Below are 25,214 nucleotides of genomic sequence, written 5' to 3' on the forward strand. Positions count from 1 at the left end.
GCACTTTGAATGTACTCATATATATGACGATGTGAACGCTCCGGTGTTTTTGAGCAGAGTGGATGCTTCAATTAATTTGATAACTTTGGTTGTACTTATATAATTGATCACTTTAGGTGTTCCTATATATTTGGATATCTTGACTGCCACTATATTTATGAAGCTGACTGTACATAACGAAAGTTGAATATAAGAAGAAACACTTAGAATAAAAACCATTTCATTACATTTAGTTACTAAAATGTAAATAAAAACACGTGTAATACGAAAAGCGAGAGATAAGCAGGTATAAACGTTAAAGTTATATTTTAATACGAATAATGATACAACAAATAATATAAAAGAGGAAATGAGTCCCATTTCCGTAGCTGAGAGAGGCAAAAACGGGTTTTAATAGCGCATGACCGTTATTATATAGAACATTTGCACATTTTACTTTAACCAATACTGTGTATAACTACAAAGTGTGTATTTACATTCACGATAGCGCCGATTGTGGTTAGCTTTTAAAGTTGTAATCTTATTTATGCTTGAATAAGTCTGACACGTATGAGAATTTCTATTCTAAATTTCTTTACTAAAATCAAATATGTAATTTGTTTTTTTTTGATATCATCACTTTTTTATTTCAATTCAAAATTACTTATGTATTAAATGATAATGTTCAATTAAAATGTAATGTTCTATGAATAATAACATAATCAAACAACTAATGTAATTTGTATTCATTGTATGGATGCTACCAAATTGGAAATATGCCATTAGTTAAATGATTTATGTCATTAGTTGCTTCAAAATTATTGCTATTGCCGTTTGGGGTTAATTATTCATATTGAAGTAATCTGTAATCATAGTCGCCGTATGTGAAAATTAATAATAATTCAAAGCATAATATTTAAGAAAATGTAATTAAATTTAATTAGAGATCTCACTACTATTATTGTCCTTTTAATTTTACTTATCCAACAAAAAAAAATTGAGGATAATGTAAATAACACACATTCAAGTTACTAATAATTATTATTAACGTTTAAATCTTAAAATGCAATAAAAATTCGAGATGGAACATGATTTGGTTGTACATATAAAGTATATGAAAGTAAATAATGCTCTCTTAGGTGCTAAATTCCAAACGGTTGGCCCACATCCGGCACATTTGGTATGAAGCCAAGTGTTATTGCATCCAATAACACTGTAGGTTCATACATGTTCCGATAGCATATTAGTTATTAGTAAGATTATTCTAGCATGTAAATAAATATATTTGTATATAAAAATTCATAACAGAAGATATTATAAATGCGAAAATTTGGATAGGATGCGAAAGTTGTTTGTTAGAAGGAATCTCTAGAGGGGTTCAATGGATGTTGATGAAATTTAATATAGATGCAGAGCGTAGTCTGGAAGAACGATTGGCTACCTAAGTTTTTTTTTTTTTGTAATTTCGCGCGGACGGATTCTGCAGCTAGTTTGTTATTTATTGAAAAAACAACATCCAAAAGCGCTACTTAGAAGGGGCCAATCAAAATAGCAACATTTACTAATGAAAATAACACGACTTAATAAGTTGTGTAATACACGAATAAGGTTCTCTGGTCTGTTTATAGTATTGCATCTTAGTCTATCAGTACTAATTTTACTATGTAGAGCTTTTATTAAATAAGATACTTTACGTAATAACAAATGAGCAATCGGAAGTGAGATGGATATCGTCGTGAGCTGCATATTCTTGATTGTTCACGTTCACAGCGGAATTATTCAAATGTATGCAATCTGGTTAGTGGCTGGTACGTTTGTGGAGATCGTGGAGCATAGAAATATATGCAAATGTGACCTACTGCACAGGACACGTGTGATAATATAACTGTTAATTTTTCATTTAATTAAAGTACAATTTTTTTTGGTAAACAATATTGAATATAATCGTATAAGTTTCAATAACATCATATTATAGCGAAATGAGCTGCATAAAGTACAAGTTACATTTTATTTAATGTGTCACTCGCGTGCATAGTTTAAATATCATTTGCATTTGCGTCATGTTACGTTGGTTAAGAGTTAATGTACTAGTTGTTTCTAGAATGCTTTGTGTTACAGATGTTTGCTTCGCTTAACATCAATACCAGAAGATTTTACATAAATGGTCTCTTCCATTGAAATATTATGTAGGTATTTTCACAATAAACAAATAACAAATGAAAAATTATTCTAGTTTTATATATCATGTTAACATGAAATTCAAAAGTTACCCGAGATTATTAAAATCACTACGCAATACCCCGTATAATATAATATTTAAACGCCGATTAAAAATGGCCCTCTGGATATTCAATTTATTAATAACGTTCATAAATATAATACACTATATTCATTTTGTTAATTACAGTTCATTTAATATATCAAAGGTTCACGCTTCATGTGTTCACAATTCAAATTTCATATTTTAATTACGTTACTTTTTGTATATTCATTAAATAAATACGAGAGGAGAATAACAATTAAACATAAGTTTATATTTAATTAACACTTTCTATTACGCAACGGTAATTGTTTTATTTACTAGCTGTTACCTGTGACTTCATCCGCATGAATTAAAAAAAACCTAGTAAGTTTTCTATGCACTATTCCAGACAGTAATCTATCTCTGTGCCTAATTTAATAGGGATGCATTTAGCCGTTTTGGAGTTAACTACTTGATTACATTCAAGTAATCTGAATTTACGCATTTAAATAGTAAGACTATTTTAATATGAATCACAATTCTGGTCAGTCATTTTTGAATACTTTAACTTGGTGATTTATATTTAAATCTACATATATACAAGCTATACATAAGGTTGGAGAATAGCCAACAATTATTGGACGCAATATACGCTTAGCTTTGTGCTTTGCTTAATGAATGTGCATACAATTTATGGTGTGTTAATTGAGAACTATTATACACTATATGTTTGTGTGTAGTTAATATAATGTTGTTTGGTGTAACTTAAAACGTCTCTATGACAAAGATATTTACATAGGATATTTTTTATACATCACGTAACTTAAGTATATCGTACAATTATTGTTATAATACTGACTTAATACTACTCAAGACATCAATAAGGTAGCAGAGTAGATAAAAATAAGAGCAGTGTTACATAAAACGAACATAACTTACAAATGGAGTCATTAATCTGAAGCTTTTTTGCAAGGGGGAGAGACATTTAGCTAAGAGCTTTCAGGTCTACTCATCTATTACTCTATAAGAGATTAGAATAATCTTAAACACACTTATACTCTTACCCTAATAACGAAGTTGTACATATAACTATTTAATTCTAGAAGCTCATCAGAATCCTTAGTTATCGTCACTTATGGAAAATTACTTTTCTAGGGTACTACTGTAATAACTAATGTATCCATAGATTTTAATTTTGTTCCGTGAGAACGACAATGCAATAAAAACTGTCTTACTTTTCTGCTAATGTAATACGATAGGACAATATTAATTCGTATTTCGAATTTATTTATTGTGTAGGAAAAGAATGAAGAAAAAAGTTTCTCATTGGACAATATACAAGTTCGTTTATTAAGTAATTTACGACGCGAAACCCACCTGATTAATAGCACGAGGCTAATTTATTTTCTCTGTCCTTCCGAAAATTTATCTCAGCCAAACGGATAATTTATTATTTACGAGATCCCATTTGCTTTTAAGCGTATTAATAAAAGTATTTTAATTTTTATAACAAGTACTGATGACCTTGTAGGATATTTAATGATAATAATTTTTAACTAACTTTATTTAACTAACCACTTTTTGTTACCATTCCATTTAAGTTCTATTTTCACAGAAGGGAATTTTATTTCTACCGTGACCTTAATCCCTTGAAGTTGTTAAAATAAATTACCATTTTTAATGTTATTCCAAGAAACCGTTGAGTGAACTAATGAGCCAATTTGTTTTACAAATTTAGGTCCAATCCTATGCCTAGACTGGTCTTTCTTTGAAGGTATTTTTAATGTAGAAACGTTTCTACCTATAAGGTGTTATAATAAATAGAATATATTTATCTCTCGCAACTAGAATGTTATAAATATAATTGATATTTATGTATGTATGCGAAATTACATAAAATTATTTTGATTAAAGTTTCCACAAATTAAATTTCTGATTAAGCCTTTATGAATACCAAATTAATGAAGAAATGTTAAAGCTCCTCATAATATTATTTACATTTAAACATTTTAATTTGCAAGCGTAATTTATATTTGTGATTTCCAGATAATATTACGTCAGAGTCAGTTTATTAGCACTTTGTGGCTTCGATTGTGTCATGAATCCAAAATAAGTATATATTAAATACAAAACCAGCATCATTATTTCTCTCATTAATCCTCAAAGTTAAGCAACTTATTATACAGGTTCTTGTCTGATTGTATATCTCTCCGCGAGGACGCGTTCGTTCCAGGTATTCTCAGGAAGGTAGCTGATGAACTTTTTTCAGAGCCGCTGAAATCGCAGATGACCGCTAGTTTCAAATATAGACAGTGTAAACACTCTTTATTTATTTTCTGTTCTGTTTGCTTAGTGTTATTCTCTAGCGGGAGGTCGGAGGCTTAGGTGAAAATTGCCTTTGTTGTATTGTGCCGAACGAGTACAGTAATTGCGTTCTGCCCATTCGTTGTATTTTAAATGAATGAATCAATTATTTACAAAGAGAAAGCGCGCAGAGCAAAAATGAAAGGGAAAAGTTGATGAAAATGTAACAGCCTACTGGGAGATTAATGTTTTTGATGAGATTTTATATACGTTAGAGAACGTTACATTGAATTTATGATTATTATAAAAGTGTTAAAAGAGCGAGGCGCATATAACATAAAAGGTTTTTAAAAATTAATGACAACTTATGGCTTCAGTATAAAAACTTTAAGGTTATAGTTGATTTAAAAGTAATAATCAAAAAGTTGTTATTGATTGCGTTTTCAACTCAACACTTCTTTAATATAACATATTTTTGCTCAATACTTTCACGCCAATACATTACCATTTTAGTTTAAAGGATACGGATATTCAATATGATATTTAAAATACATTTTACACTGAAAAGACTTAAAAGAAATACCTTTAATTGATTTAGGGTCAAACTTTTGAGCGAGCGTTTTGAAACAGCATTAAAGCAATTATAGAATATACTACTTTGTTATTGAAATCCGGTATATCAAAATGAAATAAAATCCGCCCCAGATATTTCTATCCGAGAATATTTTACAAATGAGAATATATTCATATGCGACCGTGCGAAATTTATTGAAAGCTCCTAGTTAAGCTTTCATAGAATTTCTTTTTTATTTCAGTTCGAAGCATTTCAAAGGTTTCTCGGGGCGAGCGAAAAATGTACGAGCAAAATGTGTTAACTTTATATTTTAATATAAAAATTTCTAAAGCTGTAAATTGATGAACAAGGAAGGTCTTAACATTAAGTTTGACGTTAAATAAAAATTATTTTTAGTGTGTTCATTTCTTATTTTTATAAGTGCTATTTATTTTTATAGTAAAACGTACTTTTTTCTTCCACACAACTTTCAAAAATGCTTTGTTTAGTTGCTACATAGTGCAACATGTTTTGAGAATACAAAACTTTATATGTTTCGCAAATTTAACTTGTTGGTGCATAGAAAGTTTTCATTTTGTGCATAGTTTTTTTTTACTGAACGCGATGGAATATTATCTTATTAATAATTTACTTAATATTAACTTGTCTTATTAAAATTTAATTACATGTTAATGTAATTATTATGTTAGCTTAATTATATGTTAATTTATAATTAAATACGAAATGGCTAAAACTAACGGGTATAGTTATGCGGTGTCGGCACCTACTACTATTTTCAAGCCTAATCGGAGCCATTCTTGGGGTGAGTGGTACTGGTTTTTCGCAGTCGAGGCCCGTCTCCCACTAGTCGACTCCAACGACTCCATGCTAATATAATTGAGTGTAAAGGTTCGATCGTTTGTTAACATTGAACAAGCTCCGAAACTTCTGAAACGATTTGAAAAAATCTTTCAATGTTGGGAAGTTACACTTTCTCCGGGAGACATAGGCTATATTTGTTACTAGATTTTTATAATCCACGCGAATAAAGTCGTGCGCAACTAGTTTACAATGAAGTCTCGCGAAAGTTTAAACAGTTAATATTAGGTCCTTACATATGAAATTGGCGTTTTGTATGGGAGGTACAAAAAGTCGAATATTTTTTAATATAATATATTTAATTAATCAAAGTATGAACCATTATTTTCTATGCACTTTTGCCATCTCATAGGTAGTTAATTGATCCCTTTACTAAAAAAACCAGTCGGACGGGAATCAATAAAATCTTTGAAAGCGATTTGGACTGCCCCATCGGAGTTGAATTTTTTCCCTTGCAAGAAGTTATCCAAATTTCGAAAAAAAATGGTAATCTGTTGGAGCAAGGTCCGGGGAGTACGGAGGATGTCTTAGACTTTCCAATTGAAGCTCTTCTAATTTAGTAGCCGTCTGTTGCGCAGTGTGTGGTCTAGCGTTGTCGTGAAGCAGCAGTGGCGTGGAGCGATTGACCAGCCTAGGTTGTTTAGCCGCTAGCTTTTCCATCATGGTTGGCAATTGCTGACAATAGACATCAGCCGTAATAGTCTGGCCAGATTTGAGAAAACTGTAATGAACAATACCGGCACTAGTCCACCAAACGCTTACAAGTATTTTTTTTGGGGTTAATTTTCGCTTGGGGCAGGATTTGGCTGGCTGGCAGGATCCAACCTTTGCGCTGAGCGCTTCCGATTATCGTAAAGAACCCATTTTTCATCACAGGTAATGATTCGGTTTAAAATACCTTCATTATTGTGCCGGTTTAGTAATGCAACGCAACAGTCGACGCGCGTTTGCCGGTTTGCTTCAATCAATTCGTGAGGTACCCACCTTTCAAGCTTTTTAATCTTCCCAATTTGCTTCAAGTGAATTAAAACAGTTTTATCACTAACATCGCAGCCTGTAGCTAACTCGGACGTGGTTTGCGATGGATCCGCTTCCACAATAGCCTTCAACTCTTCATTATCAACTTGCGTCTCAGGCCGTCCACGGGGCTTGTTCTGCAGATCGAAATTTCCAGAACGAAAACATTGGAACCAAAAACGAACTGTGTTTTCTTTTGCAACACGACCGCCATACACATCATTCACCCTTCGAGTCGTTTCCGCAGCACTAGTGCCACGGCGGAACTCACACTCGTAAATAATGCGATATTTTAAGTTTTCCATTTTGTAAAATGAGTGACGCAAACAGAAAAAAACAGAAGAAAAAAACAAATGAATGACGGTCATCGAACCACAAATACATGAGTCTATAGCTGTACAAATTAGAATTTGTAATTCCTTACCAAAGAGGAGAAATTTGTGATTAAAGTGGCCAGTACGAAAAACGCCAATTTCATATGTAAGGACCTAATATAATGTTAACTTTATTTGATAAATTTGATTTGTTTGCATTATTAAATAGTTTTCACTAACTTTCAATACCAAACTGACGACCACTACAAGTAGGTTTTTTATTAGGATATTTTGCAGCTCTTTATAAATTATACTTCATTAATATGTTTCTTTCGGAACATTTTTCGCTCCATAATTCAAGTTCCTAAGGAGCCTTTTTCTAACTTAACCGCTTTGACAAGAACAAAGGAGCATAAATATCCCTTACTTGGTTTTTTATGTATCCCCGGCATTGGACAAACGGTATACGTAATTGCCTACTTAGTTGAAGGTCCTGAAAAAATATTTGTGCGGACGACAAATGGTTTTTGGAGGCCTATGACGTTTTGCGAATATTCCCTTAGGGCGATTTTGCTTTACGAAATAGAATTTCATAAAGAATATCGAGAATTTACCGAGAGTAAGAAATTATTAAAGGGCTAGACAGCAAAAACATTTTTATAATAACCAATTTCTTTTGGTTACTAACGAAAAAAACTCTATTTTCTCGTGTATTGTTGCTATCTATCTGATGTACTTAGAGAGTATAAGATATAATTATAATTTAATTCCCGAAGTACATGATATTTCATTTCTATTTCAATTAACGTTAACTCTCGTCTTACACGGAGCGGCCAACAAATCAACGAGCTTATCAAAAGTTAGCACAAGTCGATGATTAGAAAAGTTTTGATCCGAGCGTAGAACTTGGAGTTTCATAAGTCGTAAAAATAAAGGAAAAATGCAGAAAATCATTTTTACTAAATACATCAGGATATTCAGCATGATGGCAGACAACACGTACCTATTTCATTCACTAATAAAACGCAATGGAGAACTGGTCGTTACCGAAGAATTACAAGCGATTCGCAAAAGGCATTGATTTAGTGCATCTAATACACAATTAATCCACGAATCGTCGGCGTCAGCTGATATACGTCAGCACCTAGGGGCTAGAAGGCTACGCAATTAGGGTACCACGCTATAGTCAACCACGCCCAGTACGGGTTGATTGAAGTCTCACATATCTTTCAATTTCTTCGCCGATATGTACAGGTTGCATCTTGATGTCTCTAACGCCGTAAGATCGTCAAATAAATGTACATATGTAATTCGGAAAACACATCGGTAAATGGCGGGGATTAAACCTAGACGTATAGATTTTTGTGCAGTCCGATCAAGCGCTTAGCAACTGTACCACCGATGTTCCATGCTCGCTTTACCTTAAAACTTACTTACCGAATTGTGAAGTAAAATCTACGAAGTTTATGTACAACCGAGTAATGTTACAAATCGCACATAAAGATAAAAATTTTAAAGTCGTACTTTACGACAGTTTCATCACACGATTCATATCCGAGGCAAAAGCAATAAATGGCATCTGTCGCTGAAACGAAACTTTGTCAGTGGTCTTGAAACGAGTTGTACGTAATCCGAGTCGGCTTTCCGCAAGACTTAACGATCTACCGACATAAAATTGTATCACTTTAAGGAAGTGTAATACAGATAAAAGATTTACTCCTTTAAATTATTACTTTTGTAAAGATAAATTCTTTATATCTTACCAAAAAGAAATAGATACTTAGTGAAAAGGTAGGTAAGGACCATTGCGAATAGAAGATATTTAAATTAGGATAGTCCCATTGAAAAGCCTAAAATATAATCAAAGTTAGTTTCGTAACTTTGACAAAATTTTTGTCTTTAGTGGGTCTGTCCCCATTTTAAGGTTACATGAGTTTTTATTTCAAGATTAAACATTAATTGTTATATTAACAACGAATAATAAAACACAAGTTTTTAGTACGACAAAGGCTTAACAATAAACGATTTAACTTTCCAGACACAAATGCGTTAAATAATATTACGAGCCGAGTAATTAAGACGGTTATGTAGGGCAAAGCGGTCGTATCTGATGATACCCTACGTAAATTGCGTTTAAACATCCTTATAGACATCATATCTTTGTATGCTTTAGATAACTTAGTTCTTTGGAATTAATTTATTTTTGTTAATGTTATTTAAGTTAAATAACATTTTTTAAGTTTACAGTTTGTCAATTTCGTCAAAGTAATAAAATATTTTTGTGATTAGTGGAATTAAAAACATGTCCTATTACTTGTATTATGTTAAGTTCATCTTAGCAAACAATTAGGCTTATTTTGAAGATTATTAAATCTTTATTCCAAGATTCAATTAAAACAGTAACTATAAGTTTTGAGTACAACATTATGTAAATTATTTTAGATCGTTTGCATGAAGAAAATAAAAAAGTAAATGGCTAAATTTATAATAAATTATTCTAAACCCAAAGCGTTAATATAAGTAAATATTAATTTAGATCATATACTCGTATTTACGTTGCAAAAATGACAACATAATTTGGTTGGTCGTTACGTGTCATGTTAATGTCACAAAAGTAAATTTAGGAATAACATTTCTGAATGTTACTTCCATAAATATGGAAAGTATATTACATCCGACTGAATGCCTCCTGATTTATTTATCTTACTAGCTTTTGCCCGCGACTCCTTCCGCTCGGATTAAAAAAAACAAGGAAACAGGTTTAGAAGTATCCTATATCTGCCTGGTTCTAAGCTACCCCACCAATTTTCACTCAAAGCGGTTCAACCGTTGTTTAGTTATAAAATTTTCGTATGTTAAAAAAAATACATTAATCTTACTAATGTTACAAATGCGAAAGTTTAGATGGATGGATGGATGTTTGTTAGAAGGTATCTCCAAAACGGCACAACGGATCTTGATGAAATTTGACACTGATGTAGAACATAATTTGGAATAGCAAATAACCTACTTGTTAACTTAATTAATTCCTAAAAATTAAATAAAAATAGTTTTTTGTGGATTATTTCCCCGATCATAGGAGAAGGTAATTTTTCGTGAATAATAGTTCCGTTTCATTGTAACCTGTAGCCTGAACGTCAGTACCAATCTTAAAGATTGAAATGTTATTCGGCTCTGCCATGTCGTTGAGAGTTATTGTGACGTCAGCATCGGAGGCTAGCAACAGGGTAGCTTGCATTTTGCGGGCGCACGTCCGCGGCCACTGTAGGTTGCTACATCGATCGCACGACCCCTGACATTAAATGGAAGACCCATTCAGGGTGAGGGACTGTTACTATTTTAACTCACAGTTTCCATGTAATATAGTTAACGTACGTTATAGACTTAGTCATCTCGAAAGATTGAATTAAGTCAATGGTTTGATATAATCTTTGTTTCGGATCTAATGCTCTACCTAGAGTGTATTTTATTGTATATTTCATCTATGTTGTGTCGATTGTAATTTTGAAAACACTTAATATGAGCCCATCACACTTAACTATAATACCATTAACTATAACGTGGAGTAAGCAGCCAGCGCGGCGGCGGCACAAATAGGTCACGCACACACTCACATGAGGGGTATGCGTATATGTAGTTTGCTCTACCTCACAAACACATCGACGTGCGAACTAAATCTACGAACACCTTTCATGCACTCCTAGTATGTTTCAACAGACACTGAAATTTAATAATAATAATAGAAATAATGTCTCTGTAGCCCTCACCACTGGTTGTTTGAGTAATGGGATTCCGCAGCCGGTGGTATACTATTTTTTATATAATATATTTTGTTAATTTTTTTTTATAAAACGTATTATATAAATAATAAGAGAATAAATGAATAGTAATTTATAGAAATAATATAATAATAATAATAATAATTAATTCTAATTCGCAATACAAAGGTACATTATTATAGGGTGTGCTTTTAATATTTAAAATAATGAATAAACGAACTTAAAAACATACGTAAATATCTTTTTTAAATTGTTTATTCAATGAAAGGGTACTATACATTTTTCAACGCTTTGTATTACCAAGAGTTGTGATTCTAAAAACGAATAAAGCTGTCAAGTTAAATATTAAATAGTTCAGACAGCGAGCACCGTTACTGTTATTAATAAATAAGGCATATGATTTTTTAATTCGAATTCATTTGCTCTTCTCCTTTGAACACCGACGTAGGTATACTTTGATCTCAAAGCTTTACGTTAAATTAAAAATAATCTGCATATTCACATTACATTAGCAGAGTATACTGGTTTTATGTGAATAGACAAATGCTTTGAATTTTATTGCAACTTACATAACATTTTCTATTAAAATTGTTCGATATAATTATGTATAAACTATGATTAATGCTGGTTTATATTTCATCTCAAATATCACGGCTACGTATGATTTTTATAGTTTGTACACCATGGGTACACCGTCTTGTTGGTATTCTCCTCGCGCAAGAGGGTAGTTTGAAAACTCATACCGCCTGTTTGCGGAAAACAGTCGGTCGCAAACATCAAGTAGTTGCGGAGCCGTTCGAAAATTTTTGATAAGCGCGCAGGGTCGCTTTTATCGGTGTGCGGTTCTTTTGTTAAAGATTACATCTTTGCAAGTGTTACACTGGTTGCATCAGGACGGCATTGCTCGTTAATTCACTAACAGATTTGACTGACACCTGACAGAGTAACCAGGCATCTGCAAGCGGTGAATGGCGCATTGAGATGGTAAGATTCTACTTCATTAGATTTAACTGTTTGAAGTTTCAACAACGCTTTATAAAGAAAAAATAATTTATTAATCTTCGTAAAGATTATTTGACGTCCACTTTATATTCTTTAGTATCGATCTTAACACGAAGCAACATAAAACATTTACTGGCCAATACCTCTTTACATTTAGTCTACCTTCATTTTATTGCTCCATACATTTTACGATATCTTCTCTTGGCACCGTAATGTCACGACATTCGCCTACTTGGAACAAAAGATTGTTTGATTCGGTAAACATTGCGCGTACCGTGTATATTTTCTTTTATTTAAGTAAAACGGGGACACAACAGATTGAAAGTCAGCATTGGAGTAAAACAGATACGCATATGTCGAAATCAGGTCGACGAACTCTCTTTGAAGAATTCATCTGAATAATTTAGAATTTACTCGGATTGACAAGTTGACACCTCTTTGATTGAATTCCGGAGAAATTTGAAATTAATTTAACATTTCTATAAGCATGTACAAGTCATAATACCTAACTTTATGCTATTTACGCTGTCATTTTGAAACCGCGTAACAATATCATCACGGTCTTTTGTTCAGAGTATATTACTAATACTTTGTGTTAAAGAAGGCAATGTTTCGATCGATGTTATAAATCAGACGTTAATAATCGTCCTACCGCCGACTGCCGACTCGGCAATCGATCATAACTTTGTCACATTAAATTTAATCTATCGCTAAACTTGTGCTGTTTCACTTTCCAGAGAGACGAATTACTGATAATTTGTTAACCGCAGAAGTTAAATTATGGCAAAAATAATCTTAAAATATATTTATAAAAAACTAGGTTTCTAGTAAACGATGCGAATAAAACATTTAAGTTAATGATTAAAGTTATTTTTGTATAAAGTAAGCAATTAATTAACAATTCTGAATACATCAAAAATAATGTAATAATGTGGTTACAACAATGGTCAAATGGCTCGCTTTGTATTCTGTTAATAATTATTTTGTGTTCAAATGTATGTTGAAATAATATTTCGCATTTCAACCACAATGAAATGCCCGAACGAACAATTAATTTGGCCCTTCTCAATTAACAATTGAAAAAGAGAGCCTTTGGAACTTTTCGCATACAAATCCGTCTGTTCAATATTTTTTGATTCTAAAATAAATTTTACTTAAAGTAAATGAAATTTTTCTCACGGTGAAAATCTTTTATTATCAATTATTGAAATCTGCTTTCAAACCTTGTTGCTTTGCAAAAAAAATTAATTACATTACAATAGAAAAGGTATTTGTACGTACCTACATTTTTAAGTCACAATTAAAACAATTGTTCCTCGTAATTCAGACCGGTATTTTTTATCTATTGTCATTATGCCAGAAATAATAACTTTAAATGATATCTTAAAATTGAAGAAAATTATTCGCCTTTGTGACGCGAAGCTCTTTTGTTCTAGAAAAAATATCGACACATTTCCTCTGGCGTTGATAAGACCTTTATATTTTACGCCCCAAAAGGGAATTACTTTTAGGCCAGTTATTTTAGCCTGAGATACTATCTTCCGAAGGTTGGTGTAGTAACAATATAACTCTGTAAACTTTACGTCAAGATTTTGTTATAGTCGGTTTCCTCTGCCGCTCAACATTTATTGGAATATTTTTATTGTTATACATGTGATTCTATGTATTTATGTATCAATGGAGGTAGATATTGTAGCAAGTTAAACTGAACAAACAAAATATATGTATTCCAGATTATGTGTATAACAATATTTTCCTCCAGTTCTCAATTTCCGGCAGACAAAGTATTTATTTTGTGGTTGGATAATCTCTTTTGTTATTTCAAACAACTCGATGTTTATTGTAAAGTAAATTATATGTGGGTATTAAGTTAACAACAGTTACAGGAAATTGATTTTTGCTGATATAGAAATGTAGAGAATCCTTAAGCTTTTACTTTAGAAAATACTAATCTAGCCGTGGGTTTCTGATACCAAAATATCCGCTTAAAACATATTATTATCTGTATTTTGTCAAAGGTAATGACAGGGATGACGATACGTTTTATACAGAGATTTTGTTCTCAGAAACTAACGGTAAGTCGCTTATAGAAGACTATTAGTTGTTCTTTCCATTGATTATATAGCGTCTTAGTAGAATACTATTGGGATATAAGAAGTAATAAATAACAAAAACAATGGTAAATTAAAAAATAAAGCTAGATTTAGGCTAGTTATATACAAATGATTTAATTAGTTTCATCTCTCTTACAATATGGTGCGAAATACCGTAGTTTTACGTGATAGCATATTAATAAACTTAGTATTGGCATATTTCGTGATCCATATATTATAATCGTACTTTGTTCTATTCAAAAAAACATTTTTAATTCATTAATACATCGAAGTATTTGCAAATATACTACACAAATTATAGGAAAAAATTACTAATTGAATTTTAAAGTAAGAAGATGCGCTGACTTTTTCATAACGTCGTATTTTTAAAACTAATTAAAAGAACTTCATACATAAATCTCAATCAGTTATCAACAATTCTGCTGTAATTTGAGATTTATCTGTTTACCCTCACATAATTTGTGAGTAATAATGTTAAAGACATTAGTTTAATTACGTTAGAAAAGTTAGAAAGCCCGGAGCAAATTAGAGATATTGAGAATTAGAAGAACCCCTCAAAGATTTTATTACAAAGCTTAAATTATATAATCATTCAGTTGTTACGAAATCGTTTTATTTATAGTCTCAAAGTATATTTTAACTGTTAATTTAACGTTATATTGTAAGTGAATAATTAATTTTAAATAAGTTACAAATATCTCGTAAATATTTCTACAATTTGGATAACATTGAAACATGTACCAAATTAACTATAACTAAAATAACAAAATTTATTATTTCGGATATCTGAAAGGTACACTTCGTAAGATATCTATTTTACACGTTCCCCCAACAATTTCTTCAGCTTGGTCAAGGTTGCGGTATCTGGCAGCCAGCCAGCATCCCTACTACAATGACCCTACACTTTTGGCAAGTGGCAGTTACATGTTTTTGAACGTTAAATGAAGGTTAGTATAATTAATTATTTGATTTTACATAGATTGATTCTACTTCAGGGAAATGTGTTGGAAATTAATTAAAACGATTTATATTGATTTAAAAGAGTTGTTTAGCCGAGCCCATCAGCGAGGACGTATATTAGTGAGCTGATGATGATCATCATTTGAAATAAAAAAATATTACATATTTTCATACCGCTGGCGAACAGTTTCATTGTAAATTATGCCAGTTGCTATCATCTTCTCTTAATTTAATTCGATAATGTCTATCTAAATAACATCTAGCGTCAATTCTAATAATATTAAATTGGATCGAATTAGCGAACATTTCAATACTCGAGAGTTTTCCTTCAGCTTTTATCCGTCAAATGAAATACCTCAAAATTTAATAAAGTGGTAATAGAAATATTCCCTCTCTGAAAGATGCGGCGACTTTGATAGATATTTTTATCGAATTATCAATTTGGGAAGTGATGAGTAAGGAGTAATAAATTCAAATTGTATTTTGTCAAATTTCAAAAAAATTCTAAGGAATCTTGATAAAGTACTAAGCCTTTTAAAATGCATATCATATTCTCATTTAATTAGAAACAAAACTTTTGTTTGATGAATTTTCCTCATGGATAACTATATACTCAATGAATGAGAACGTTGGCTTTTACTTGCGATACTTCCTATGTTGAGCTGTTCAGTAGATATCTGATTCACAAAAGATTAATAAGCATTACACTATAGAAGTTATAAGTCCATCTTACAAACCATTTAGCAAATATAAAATACATATTCGTTGTTAACTTTTAACACCCAAAATGTACCAGAACACATTACGCTGGAAATCGATATTTGCTTGGAAATTTGCCAAGTTGCATTGAAATTGCTTCCAATGTCACTTGGGAGTTCTCATGGGAAGTATGTTACTGCAGCTGCCGGAATGTAGTTTAAAGTTTCAAACATATTTGAAGCAATTGTAAAACATACATTTATGCATTAACTGTCTCAAACTTTGTATTTCAATATCGCTGCATATTTCAACGAAGGAAATAACAAATTGATATTAAACAAAGAGCTTTAACATATTAAATCTATTTGGGTTAACGGAGACGACATGCACATGTGATTTTTAAAGCTTCATTGTTTTCAGCAATTGTAAATTCGAAAGTTGAAACTGCCCACTTTATAATTTCGATTTAATGTGGTATTTTACATTAAGATCCCTTTCCTTTTTATCTGTTCCTACTCTTTGTAGTGCTACTTTAAATATATTAACTGTAAGCACTAATAAGTTTCTGCAGCGCGTTAAATCTAACGCGGTGTTAAGTTAAAACGTCTTTCCGGCTACTATCAAGGTTGTACGGTTTGGGTGTGCGCCAACTAACTAGATTATAATGACGTTGGTGGTACTAGAAGTATTTTAAGTTTAAAATTTGTTATTTAAGAACGAATATTATAATAAATTAAGGACTTCGATACCCAAGGTATTTAGACCAAAGTAAACGATTTAATTCAGTACTTTATAAGTGTTTTGTGTTATTGCAAGTATATTTAGAACTATCTAAGCTTCGTATAGCTTCTTCTCATGTTCAGTCTTTCTTAATTAAAAAACAAAATGAGTTATACAGTAATTTCAAGATCAAGATCATCGACAATGAAAAATGTTCAATCCTTTTTGTCCAGAAATGAAAATTTGCTTCTTTATAAAGTTGCCGAATATTTTGGGTTCTAAAATAAAAAATTATCTGGTAACAAATAGCAATTAAATGTACCTAAACTTTATAAATCTCGATCCGAACTTGGTAGAAATCCCTACTGTAACTAATGAGATTTATTTGTTTACGGTTTGCTGAACGGACGAGGCAAGGAAGTGGAACAAACTTGGTTGAAACACTTGAAGTAAATTACTTTGGTTTTAAAATACAAGGACTAGAGACATATATATTTGAGTGTTTAGTTCTTATGTTAGAAGTTACAGTTTTAACGTTGGTGGACGCCAGCACAACATTTATTGCAAGAATATGTCGGCTCGCCCGGTGCAATGCTACAACCATACAAAAGACAGGCGTCAAGTGGAAGCAATTTCGGGTTTCGTCTGATGAGTATGGTGCCGCAGGCCCAATTTTAGTCTTCTTTCCCTACCCACCTTTTTCTCTAAGGAAAAGATGGAAAGGAGAAGTGTATTTTATGAGGGGACGCATAGGAAGGGGAAATGTTCTTGTCGACTAAAGGTTGGGAACGCATCTGCAATTACGGATGTGTATGGGTAGCGGTCGCTTCGTTTTTTCGACAAATCCAGGTTGTCAATGACTCGTTTGCTACCTAATAATATTTAAAAAAAAGTTACAACAGAACGGATATACATAAATACATTCCTACGACATACATTAGTGACTTATCAGTCGATTAAAAATATGAGAAAAAACCATAAATTTCGTTTTATATTAAAAGTGTTCGTGTTTGCATATTTAAAATTAATGTAGGTTACAACGTTAGCAGTAAATTTTATGACTCGGACAATTTAAACGACTTTCGTGTAACGGCGTAAGATTACCTACAATTAGTGTCAGCTTTGCTGAATTATAGACGAAATTTGCGTAAGTTTTCAGCAATTTATCTGAATTTGCTGCTTATATTTTTACATACATTTTACATAGATATGTTTCAACTTAGACTTTTAAATGTTTATTTCCGCACTTACGATATAATTTCAACACCGAATATCGACACAATAACAAATGTTTCATAGAATAAGTACTTGCAAAATACAATAGTCTTGTTACAATTTTATACAACTTGAAGGGTTTAGTAGCTTAACAGGACGTGTCCGAACTTTGCCAGATTTTGGAGGCTTTATATCAGGTCACTCGTCTTCAGACTACTCCACTAACAAACAGCTACATTGGATTTAAACGATATTGTGAAAATAATAAAATACCTTGTACGTATTTTATTCGAAAGACGGAAAATACTTTTGAAATTTATTAGACATGGTTGGATATTAATTAGATAAAAGTTCTAAAGAGCCGTAATGAAATAAGGTCAAGTTTTATTAAAATGTTTTAGTCTCAAAGGACGTTTAAGCAACAATTTGTAAGACAATTATGGTTATTTTGATAGAAAATAACAATGTTTATTTATAAATAAGTTAGAAATTAATGAAATAATTGTTTGATATTTTTACGTTATTACCAATAAAAAAATCTAAATTCAATAAACTGGTAATAAGCACATTTCTTCCTCGACTCGACATTTCCGCCAATTTCTTTCAGGGAGATTTTATTAAAATCTTTCATTTCCCGCTATTTCAGCGAGTTATTTTCAATATGACATAAAATGATCTAGTATATTTTAGTTTAAAAGAATAGATACTTGTAAAGTCATCGACTTTTTTTTATGAAAAAGCGATTGTCAAACCTAAGTCATAAGTAGTGATTATCAGCCAGAACCTATTGTTTTAAATTGATGGTTAATGGTTCTTATTTGCTTTGGTGAATTTCGGTATTTATAATATTAAAAACATATTCATAGTATTAAAAGAAACCAGGGTAACAGTAACACTTTTATTCACTTTCAATCATTCATTCTGTTCACGTTTCAACTGTATTTAGATAGGTTACAATATTACTCGTCACATATAAAGTTCTCTCATCCAAACAAATGGATATCAAATTCGTTACGAAGTTTTATAGACGAATCAAGTCACTACGTGCGCGTATCGCTCCCTGATCGCGAATATGAAATGAAAACTGAAATAAGAAAAAATATTCCGCCTCGTGAAGATTGTCTGTGGAACAGACTCCATATATTTTACGTTCTTGTTTTTACTTATATACAGCTACATAATATAGTTTAAGTCAGAGATTTAAATTTGCAACCCAACTATGATTCAAAAAAATGGCCACGAATCAATCAATCTATAAATTATCATCCACCACCTGAGATGCATGCTATGACTATATGTATATAAAATTAGGACTCTGTAATCTTATTTATTTTAAGTGGATCCCTCTAAGTAAAAGAAGTTCGTCCTAGTTACTTTATTTTTCCTATTGTTTTTATTTAATATTACCTTTTCACCGTTCCTTTTTACCTATTGAATAAAATATTTTCGCTTTGACCTTTTCAATAAAAGTAATAATACGAAACTCAATAATGTAATGGGACAGCTCCTTTCCAAGAATTGGATTTAGATGGATTGCGATACAAAATATTTTTGAGGTTATTTCGGAAATATATTGTACTAGTAGTCGCCCGCAACTTCGCCAGCGCAGAAAAATATTAGCCTAAAATATGGCTGCGTGCACAGCTTCCCGTCAAAAACGGTCAGGCCATTCTAGTGATTACCCGGAACAACAAGGCTGCGTCTTGCGTGCGTTAAATTGGTTTTTCGTAAAAATTTTTTCGATACAGGCACTCCAATTTTATTCATATGTATACATATGAAGGTACATCGAAAATAACCTCAAAAATTCTGTAGACTGATTAGGTTGTACTACTTACCTACTTGTTGCGACGTTGTAAATATTTTAGGAGCATCTACTTTAGTAAGTAATAATTTACTATTCTTACAAATACATGGCGGCGTATGAACATATTAAACGGAGAGATGATAATGACATAAATAAGAAAGTAATGAGATTGAATGTGGATGGCTACAAAGGTAGACGAATGCCAAAGTAAGTATTGATGGATTGTGTGGAAGAGGATAGGCGTAACAAGAGACTGAATTCAGATATGATGGCTGGTAGAGGTGCTATAGAAGAGTAATACCTAATGTGCCGACCCTCCGTAGGGACAAGGGCAGGTCGATGACAAATAAATACAAAATTGGTAGTATCACAGGCCTCTTATTTGCAGTTGAATTCTAAGTTCAATAATATATAGCCGAAATCATTTTATAACTTGACTAGCTATCGCTCGCGACTCCGTCAACATGGAATTTAAATAAGTGACATTTGCATTAAAGTTTCAAAATGTTTTTCATATTTCATATAGACATTCCAATTGTTTTAACTGTGTAGATATTTTTAGACTTAGATTTTGGACGTGACCTTTAATATATTGTTAACAAAACGAGAATAGAACATTAAAAGGATTTGTGATTTAATAAAAATGTTCCGGAAGACATGTTTATAACCCAGTAGGAAGAGCAAAGTTCTAAACTATGCAAGTCATTTAAAAATAATATTAAGTGCTGTAGAAGGAGCCAGAGGAAGTTATATTTGTGATTTATTATTCTTAATTCCTTTGTTTTGTTCTTTTTTACCAGACTTCACGGTAAATTAATGTTGTATAATTTTTTTCTTACATAAAAAACATAATACCGTTGTTCGCATTTAGAGGAGAGCATATTTTATTTCATATCTAAATAGTCTAAATAATCTTAGTTTAAATTTAATATTAACTTCTTAATTTAGATGGTGTTATCGAAATCTTATCTTACTAATATTTATAAATGCGAATGCTTACATGGATGGATGGATGAATTTTTGTTAGAAGATATCTCCAGAACGGTACAACGGAGTTGGATGAAATTTGGTATAGATAGGTTTAGGACTAATTCTGGAAGAACACAAGAGGTACTTACGAAGTTTGTTTTAATTCTGCAGGAAAAAGCTAGTAAAGACATAAAAATATCTTGCAGTTCAAAGGTTTTAGTTAAAATAAGTTATTATTAACAGATTAAAAAAAAAGTTGAAGTAGGTATCTGCAGAGCAAGTTATTGTCTTAGAGTTACGGTCAATGAAAAAGTTCTGTAACAAAGAGACATTTCAATAGTAGCCGGTACATAAATCAACCAACACAAAAGCAAATATGCAATAAATTCTGAGCGATTTAGAGATAAATTTCTTTCGTTAGGCCGAACTAAATTGGGTGTATATTCATTATTAACATCTAATCCAAGATGTTACAGTAATATCTGTATTTTATTAGTAAGAGAAAAAATTATAACAAATATTCATTCTCTGAAAGAGAGCAATTTGGGTTCTCTACAAAAGAAAAGCTTAATCTCCGAGATGTTGTTATTAATTTAGGAAACCGACACAATAGACAAATATCCGTTTTGTGTTTTTGTAAGCGTTATGCGTTTGTTTTTTACTAGAAATTTTACCTTCTTGTTCTTTCTATTTTTAACCGTGGGTTTCTAAGATCAATCTCTGTATAAAACACTAGCTGTCTCCCGCGAATCTGTCCGCGCGGAAAAAAACGTAATAAGTAGCCTATGTCTTCTTCCAGACTATGTTCTACATCTGTGCCAAATTTCGTCAAGATCCATTGAGCCGTTTCGTAGATACCTTCAAACAAACATCCATCCATCCATGTAAATATTTCAATTAATAATATTAATAATATATCCTGTCATCCCTGTCATTATCTTTGACAAAACAAAGACAACAATTTGTTTAAAACGGGGATTGAGGTCTCAAAAACCCACGGCAAGTAACGTAGATTTGAATTTGTAGAAATTGCACAAGTTTTTAATTTTGTACATTTGGTATGTCCCTTTCCTTTTTACCTTCTCTATACAAAGCATAGCGAAAAATATGGCGAATTATATCACTTTGATCTTAAAATGTTTCCCGTTCAAAGGATAATGACAGTTTTCTTTTATCGTACATTTTCGGCTCAGAAGAAAACGAATTCTCTGATATTTATAATAAAAGGGTGAGGGCGATTGTAACGTACAATATTCAAAGACTCAATACAATTCAATTGAATAGAATCGAATTGATTGTTTTGTTCATAATAAATCATTTTTTCAAAAAAAGAAATGATAAAGTACATTTATGGTATTCTATATTTTAAGCTAAGTATTGTAAGAAAAAAAAGAGAATTGCGAGTTAAATCTATCGTAGATTAACAATTGCCGTGTAACAAAGAGCCGATAGGTAGGGGCGCGTGACGTCAACTCGCTGTGACGTCAGGAGCTGCGTACAAATGGGTCAATAGAACGGCAGCCCGGCCCGGGCGTAGCACCCGCCCAAGTTAAATAGGTTACCGCACCGAAAATAAGCACTGTAAAGTGGAAGACTCCATACCTTTGTAGGTTTATTTTATAAAACCATGAAACCTTTCATAGAATTTGAATCGACAGAAAACGAGAAATTACTTTATGATAAATAAGAGATAAAATTTCCCGCAGTTTTTAAAACTTTTCTTAAACATAATTTATAAAACAGTTTCAATCTTATCACGATTTGAAGATAATTAAGGAAAAATAAACATTTCTGTTATTTTTATCTAGAACTTATTCTTTTCTATAGTCCGGTCGCGGAGCAGGAAGAATTTCGTACAATGACCTCTTTATCTACTGACAGAGGTTCCAAACGTTTTTGTATTAAGTGCGGTTTACATGAATTATTTGAAAGTGAAAGAAAATTTACCAACTTATAAAATATAGTTATTACTATATAAATCATTTATTTAGATTTAATAATACAAGTAAAAATAAAAATCTAGACAAGTATCTAATAATAAAAAATCAAAAAACAGAATCTGATTCCTCTGTTTCGGAGTAACTGTTACTTTGCTCTATTGTTCAATTTCGAGAAGTGAAGAATTCATTTGCATAATATTTTAAAACCAAAAATTAATTATCGGAAAGCCGGCAATAAAATAGATGAATGCATGCACTTCCGTCTTTCAAATATTCGTTTCGATTGTTCATTTCGAACTAACCAATAATAATTAACCTTTTCGGTAATCCTTCTAACGGAGCCCATAAAATTTTTATTATGCAAACAAACAAACTAAAGGTTTAGAATCCCTGAGGACGGCGGCCTTTGTTTCTGTGCGAGCGAGACTCATTGTATTTACGCGGGAGCGACAGAGACAGGTAATGCGAGTTCAATGTACGAAATTCTTCCTGCTCCGCGACCGGACTATAATCAACGATTACTCAGCGATTTCTAGTCTGCCTCGTCACTTGTGCTGTAAAACCCAAATTTCTGCCAAATTAACTAGTCATATACATAATCTTTTATATACCTTTCTGTATATAGGGAACAATATATAAAGTTATGAAGGGAAATTTCATACAAGGTCATTTCTTTTTACAGTCCATTTCACGGCGCCTGCCCAAATAAATGAAACTTGTCCGAACGTCCATTAGCCAAAATTTATTGAACACTCGCCTTGTGTTAGATGGATTTATGTTCTCAATTGAAAGAGATCGTTATTCTTTATTACAATTTACGAATTAAAATGTTCATAATTACACGTTATGTGTAACAAAAGTAACTCAAGTACCCAACTGATGAGCTTAGTTGAATATCATACATATATATGAGTATCGTACATACTAACAGTTGCCTGGGACTTCATCCGCGCAGGTTAAAAAAGCCTATCGGAAAAAAATAGCCTATAATACCCGAGAATAGTGTAGCTTCCCAATAGTAAAAGAATTTTTCTTATAGATTTACTAGTTTCGGAAACTATTTAATGTAAGCAAAAAAAATATTTCCTCTTCATAATATTAGGTCCTTACATATGAAATTGGCGTTTTTCGTACTGGCCACTTTAATCACGAATTTCTCCTCTTTGGTAAGGAATTCCAAATTCAAATTTGTACAGCTATAGACTCATGTATTTGTGGTTCGATGATCGTCATTCATTTGTTTTTTTTCTTCTGTTTTTTTTCTGTTTGCGTCACTCATTTTACAAAATGGAAAACTTAAAATATCGCATTATTTACGAGTACGAGTTCCGCCGTGGCACTAGTGCTGCGGAAATGACTCGAAGGGTGAATGATGTGTATGGCGGTCGTGTTGCAAAAGAAAACACAGTTCGTTTTTGGTTCCAACGTTTTCGTTCTGGAAATTTCGATCTGCAGAACAAGCCCCGTGGACGGCCTGAGACTCAAGTTGATAATGAAGAGTTGAAGGCTATTGTGGAAGCGGATCCATCGCAAACCACGTCCGAGTTAGCTGCAGGCTGCGATGTTAGTGATGAAACTGTTTTAATTCACTTGAAGCAAATTGGGAAGATTAAAAAGCTTGAAAGGTGGGTACCTCACGAATTGACTGAAGCAAACCGGCAAACGCGCGTCGACTGTTGCGTTACATTACTAAACCGGCACAATAATGAAGGTAATTTAAACCGAATCATTACCTGTGATGAAAAATGGGTTCTTTACGATAATCGGAAGCGCTCAGCGCAATGGTTGGATCCTGGCCAGCCAGCCAAATCCTGCCCCAAGCGAAAATTAACCCCAAAAAAGTTACTTGTAAGTGTTTGGTGGACTAGTGCCGGTATTGTTCATTACAGTTTTCTCAAATCTGGCCAGACTATTACGGCTGATGTCTATTGTCAGCAATTGCAAACCATGATGGAAAAGCTAGCGGCTAAACAACCTAGGCTGGTCAATCGCTCCACGCCACTGCTGCTTCACGACAACGCTAGACCACACACTACGCAACAGATGGCTACTAAATTAGAAGAGCTTCAATTGGAAAGTCTAAGACATCCTCCGTACTCCCCGGAACTTGCTCCAACAGATTACAATTTTTTTCGAAATTTGGATAACTTCTTGCAAGGGAAAAAATTCAACTCCGATGGGGCAGTCCAAATCGCCTTCAAAGATTTTATTGATTCCCGTCCGACTGGTTTTTTTAGTAAAGGGATCAATGAACTACCTATGAGATGGCAAAAGTGCATAGAAAATAATGGTTCATACTTTGAATAATTAAATATTTTATATTAAAAAATATTCGACTTTTTGTTCCTCCCATACAAAACGCCAATTTCATATGTAAGGACCTAATATTAGTATAGAGGATAAAATTTCCCGATGATTTCAACCACTTAACATTCTTAAGAGATAAGTTGTCCAGTAAAAGAGCTTTGTGAACGTGAAAGATTTTTTTTCACCTGGATTAAGCAATTTCAAAGTTAATAATCAATTCCTACGTTCATTCAATCTAAATGCTTCAAAATATTCGATACCAATTTGTATGCTCAGTTAGTTATTCCGCTTGTGGTATTCGAAATGTTGTAGGTAGTTTGTGGAATCCGTTTATGAGCTCCGCATATCACTGTCGTCCGACATGCCATCTGCCACGTATGTTGCAAACGAGTTGGCAAACACATCGGCTTCCGA

This window comes from Papilio machaon, chromosome 4 (genome assembly GCF_912999745.1).
Source record: "Papilio machaon chromosome 4, ilPapMach1.1, whole genome shotgun sequence".
Taxonomy (NCBI): Eukaryota; Metazoa; Arthropoda; class Insecta; order Lepidoptera; family Papilionidae; genus Papilio; species Papilio machaon.